This window comes from Theropithecus gelada, chromosome 9, assembly GCF_003255815.1.
Source record: "Theropithecus gelada isolate Dixy chromosome 9, Tgel_1.0, whole genome shotgun sequence".
Classification (NCBI taxonomy): Eukaryota; Metazoa; Chordata; class Mammalia; order Primates; family Cercopithecidae; genus Theropithecus; species Theropithecus gelada.
This window is the reverse complement of record NC_037677.1, coordinates 17,714,918-17,720,656: the sequence shown is the minus strand read 5'-3', so window position 1 is coordinate 17,720,656 and position 5,739 is coordinate 17,714,918. Positions and strand designations below refer to the sequence as shown.

At 40.8% G+C, this 5,739-nt stretch overlaps 1 pseudogene; it reads right to left on the bottom strand.

Moving 5' to 3' along the window:
* Window positions 1–4,749: 4,749 nt before the first annotated feature.
* On the bottom strand, window positions 4,750–5,538 carry LOC112631895 (annotated as a pseudogene).
* Between the last annotated feature and the right edge of the window lie 201 nt (window positions 5,539–5,739).

The window sequence follows — 5,739 nt, the reverse complement described above, 5'->3', positions numbered from 1 at the left end:
GCACTAGCAGAGGTTCTCCATAAGGGCTCTGCCCTTGTGGCAAACTTCTGCCTAGATATCTAAGCATTTCCATATATCCTCTGAAATCTAGACAGATGTTTCCCAACCTCAATTCTTGACTTCTGTACACCCACAGGCCCAACACCACAGGTAAGCCACCAAGGCTTGGGGCTTGCGTCCTCTGAAGCAACATCCTGAGCTTTACCTTAGACCCTTTTAGTCATAGCTGGAATGCAGGCCACCAAGTCCCAAGACTGCACAAAGCAGCAGGGCCCTGGGCCCGCCCATGAAACCATTTTTTCCTCCTAAGCTTCTGGGCCTGTGATGAGAGGGGCTGCCAAGAAGACCTCTGACATGCCCTGGAAATATTTTCCCCATTGTCTTGGAGATTAACATTTGGCTCCTCATTACTTAAGCAAATTTCTGCAGTGGGCTTGAATTTCTCCTCAGAAAATGGGTTTTTCTTTTCTACTGCTTTGTCAGCCTGCAAATTTGTCAAACTGTTATGCTTGGCTTCCCTTTTAAACATAAGTTCCAATTCCAAACCATCTCGTTGCAGATGCATAAAACTGAATGCTTTTAAGAGCACCAAAGTCACATCTTGAACACTTTGCTGCTTAGAAATTTCTTCTGCCAGATACCATAGATCATCTCTGTCAAGTTCAAAGTTCCACAGACCTCTAGGGCAGGGGCAAAATGCCATCAGTCTCTTTGCTAAAGCACAGCAAGAGTCACCTTTGCTCCAGAATAAGTTCCTCATCTACATCTGAGACAGCCTTAGCCTGGACTCCATTGTCCATATCACTATTAGCATTTTAGTCAAAACCATTCATTCAACAAGTCTCTAGGAAGTTCTAAAATTTCCCACATCTTCCTGTCTTACTCTGAACCCTCCAAACTGTTTCAACCTCTGCCTGTTACCTAGTTCCAAATTCACTTCCACATTTTTGGGTGTTTTTATAGCAGTGCCCCACTACCTTGGTACCAATTTACTGTATTAGTCCATTCTCACACTACTATGAAAAAATACCTGAGACTGGGTAATTTAATAAAGGAAAGAGGCTTAATTGACTCACAGTTCCGCATTGCTGGGGAGGCCTCAGGAAACTTACAATCGTGGTGGAAGGCAAAGGAGAAACAAGCACCTTCTCACAGGGTGGCAGGACAGAGTGAGTGCAAGCAGGGGAACTGCCAGACACTTATAAAACCATCAAATCTCATGAGAACTCACTCACTAGCACGAGAACAGCAGGTGGGAAACCACCCCCATGATCCAATTACCTTCACCTGGTCCTGCCCTTGACACGTGAGGATAATGGGGATTACAACTCAAGATCAGATTTGGGTGGGGACACAAAGCCCAACCGTATCATTATCCCTCTGAACTGTTGGGTATATTCTTTAATGACCAGGGGCTTTGGGATGTGTAGAAGAATATTCCTAGCTATTTGTACTTTGTTTAATGCTCAGATTATTAAACCTCATATATCTAATATTTGAAAACTAAATTTTCTTGAACATTTAAGAATTAAATTTAATTAATTAAATTTCCCCAAACAATTTTAAACTGTAATTACAAATATATTTATTAGCATGGTTGATTTCTAAGACATTTCGAACACCTCAGATGGTGTATGTAAATAAAACATACAAATGATAATAGAATGTATTATTATACTTAAATTATTTTTGAGACATCAGAATAACAGGCTACCTTTATTATGTTTGTAGTTATTTTTATACCTTTTTTGGGTTATAGTTATTTTTATTTTAATAACATCTTGAGTTTTTGTAACAATTTTTTTGATACGTTCCCAGGATTGCAGTAATCTTACCAGATCCAAAAGAAAAATACTCCATAGAACAGCCAAGGTTGTAAGATGTGGCTTATCAAAGATTATTCTCCAGAGCACAGGACTTGAGGGCTTCTTAGGTGAGTCAAATCTGATCCCTGGTCATGGGGCTGAACTTCTTGTTTATAGTAAAGCTCCACTTAACATCTCAGTAAAACTTTTCAAGATCATTTTTAGCCTGTGTTTTAGTTTTTGCAACTTGCTGTCTTCCTTCAAAATAGTTTACTTTGAGCAGGGAATGGAGACTCATGTCTGTAATCCCAGCACTCACTTCTTTCTTTCTTTCTTTCTTTCTTTCTTTCTTTCTTTCTTTCTTTCNTTCCTTCCTTTTCTTTCTTTCTTTCTTTCTTTCTTTCTTTCTTTCTTTCTTTCTTTCTTTCTTTCTTTCTTTCTTTCTTTCTTTCTTTCTTCCTTCCTTCCTTCCTTCCTTCCTTCCTTCCTTCCTTCCTTCCTTTCTTCCTTTCTTTCTTTTCTTTCTTTTCTTTCTTTCTCTTTCTTTCTTTCCTTCCTTCCTTCCTTCCTTCCTTCCTTCCTTCCTTCCTTCCTTCCTTCCTTCCTTCCTTCTTTCCCTCCCTCCCTCCCTCCCTCCCTCCTTCCTTCCTTCCTTCCTTCCTTCCTTCCTTCCTTCCTTCCTTCCTTCCTTCCTTTTCTTTCTTTTTTTTAAGTTCTGGGATACATGTGCAGAAGTTGCAGGTCTGTTACATAGGTATACATGTGCCATGGTGGTTTGCGGCACCCTGTCTCCTAGGTTTTAAGCCCCGCATGCATCAGGTATTTGTCCTAATGCTCTCCTTCCCCTTCTCCCCCACCCCTTGACAGGCCCCGGTGTCTGATGTTCCCCTCCTGTGTCCATGTGTTCTCATTGTTCAACTCCCACTTATGAGTGAGAACATGTGGTGTCTGGTTTTCTGTTCCTGTGTTAGTTTGCTAAGAATGATGGTTTCCAGCTTCATCCATGTCCCTGCAAAGGACAAGAACTCATTCATTCTTTTTATGGCTGCAATCCCAGCACTTTGAGATGCTGAGGTGGGAGAACCAATTGAGCCCAGGAATTGGAGGCTGCAGTGAGCTAGGATCACCCCACTGCACTCCAGCCTGGGCGATATAGTAAGACCCTGTCTCTAAAACACAAAACAGGCTGGGCGCGGTGGCTCACGCCTGTAATCCCAGCACTTTGGGAGGCCGAGACGGGTGGATCACGAGGTCAGGAGATCGAGACCATCCTGGCTAACATGGTGAAACCCCGTCTCTACTAAAAAATACAAAAAACTAGCCGGGCGAGGGGACAGGTGCCTGTAGTCCCAGCTACTCGGGAGGCTGAGGCAGGAGAATGGTGTAAACCCGGGAGGCGGAGCTTGCAGTGAGCTGAGATCCGGCCACTGCACTCCAGCCTGGGCTACAGAGCGAGACTCCATCTCAAAAAACAAACAAACAAAAAAACACAAAACAAGCAAAAATCCAAATCGTTTACTTTTTCTTTATAGTCCTGGTTGGTTAGTGTTAGATAACACGTTCTGCTATTATATATTCACCTGGTCTGTTTTCATATTAAAACCCTATTCATTTCTTGTTGTATTTCACTATAACCTGTAGGACTATCAAGAAGTTTAATTACCTAGGAGATGCACAGTTAGCTTTCCTCTTTAAGACATTTAACACATTTATCTCTATTGAACTATTTTTTTGCATCTTATGTGTAACCAGCTGCTGTGATTGTTAAACTCCTATCTTCCCTGCTGTTGTGTGTGACCACTGGGGACAGTAATTCTTCCTGTCTTTTGTATAGTCTCTACAATTTCCAGGACTTTTTAACAGTGTTGTATTCAACATTTTTCTTATACAGATAGGAAGAATTATACATCCATACTTGATTAATAGGTAAAAACTTAAAGAAAGAAAGAAAACACACATGCTTCCTCTTTTATTTATTAAAATCAATACAAATAAAATGTATTTCCTTATAATCATTCTTTTTCCAGTACATTACCTTTTGTATAATTTAGGCTGATGTTCTTTTTTCAGGTATCATAAACCCTTGGCCTTTTATAGATTCGATTTGTTCTAACTAAGTTTATTAACAGTAATGTTTATTGTTCATGATGGGAAACCATTTAAGTAAGTTGCTTTGCCCTGTAGCATTGTTCTGGCATCCTTAAAGACATTCTGGCTTTTTGGCAAGACATGAAGTTCCAAAAACCATCCTGATTTTTCCTGCTGCAAGACATGGAATCAGCTGTTCTCTAGGAGTCCTTCTCTTTTTGGTAGACAGTAGTACTAGAAACCAACTTATACTTATATCCATCTGCATAAGAAAAATGTTGAATACAACACTGTTAAAAAGTCCCAGAAATTGTAGAGACTATACAAAAGACAGGAAGAATTACTGTCCCTAGTGGTCACATACAACAACAGGGAAGATAGGAGTTTAACAATCACTGCAGCTGTTATACATAAATGTGCTGCTGTTGCCATGGGACCAAATTCAAGAGTGATAGAGCTAGAAAATATATGTTTTAAAGCCAAAAGCTTATACTGATTTTCCCATTTAAATACATGATGTTACTATACTCTACTTTCCTAATAGTAGAAAGTTTTATCATTGCCTAACTGAGAAAAGCCATTCCCTGCCACAAGAAGGAAAATCTCTCACCGCTGAACGTTTATTTCACCAAAACTCCTCCCAGGAAATATAAGTTCCCCACAAATAACACATTTTGATTTACTATTCTATTTAATTAAACAAGTACATAACTGAAGCATTCTGAACACAGATGCAGGAGGACTTAGGTGTCAGGCTGAAGATCACTTACGTCTTTTTTTTTTTTTTTTGGTTATTAATCATGCCACGTTATTTTTAATTATGTACAAAGATCTAACATGTCACCCAGGGAACATTTCACCCACTGCTCTGTTTGGCCGCCAGTCTTTTGTCTCCCTCTTCAGCAATGGTGAGGCGGATACCCTTTCCTCAGGGAAGAGAAATTCATGGTTTGTTGCCCTTGCCGATAACTAAAATGTTGGAAATTCAAGCGGTAAAGCTGTTGCCATTGGCATCTTTCATGTGAACCACATCAAACGATCCAGGGTGCCTCTCTCTGTTGCTGATCACACCAATTCTTCCCAGGTTAGCACCTCCAGTCACCATACACAGCTTACCGGCATCAAACTTGATGAAATCAGTAATCTTGCCAGTCTCCAAATCAATCTGAATGGTGTCATTCACCTTGATGAGGGGATCAGAATAGCGGATGGTGTGAGCATCATGAGTCATCAGATGAGGGATTCCTTTCGTGCCCACAAAGATTTTTCTCACTTTGCACAACTTGTACTTGGCCACCTCAGGTGTAATAAGATGTATATCAAAGTGACTCTTGGTGTCATAGATCAGACAGAAATTCTCTCCCTTCTTGTCAATGCTGATGACATCCATGAATCCAGCAGGGTAGGTTATATCAGTTTCAGACCTTGCCGTCGATCTTAATGAACGGCTGCATGCAAATCTTTACTTCATCTCCTGTCAGGGCATACTTAAAGTCTGTTCCTTAGGAAAATGATGAGGGAGAGACACTCTCAACTTGTGGGGACCACTGGATGGACAAGGAGCAAACACACTGGACAATGTATCCAGCATCCAATGCTTTGGAGCTGCTACCTGCTTCAGATGCTTCTTGGGACTATGAGCCATGGCTGCGTTAGGCAAGGAAAGAGGGTCACCTATGTCTTAACCCTTTCTTTTTGCAATAACAGAATAACTAAACCTGGGTAATTTATAAAGAAAAGAGGTTTATTTAGTTGGTTCTGCAAGCTAGGAAGTATGAGAAGCACGGCTCCAGCATCTGCTTGGCTTCTGACGAGGGGCCCATGGTAGGTTAAAACATGATGGAGA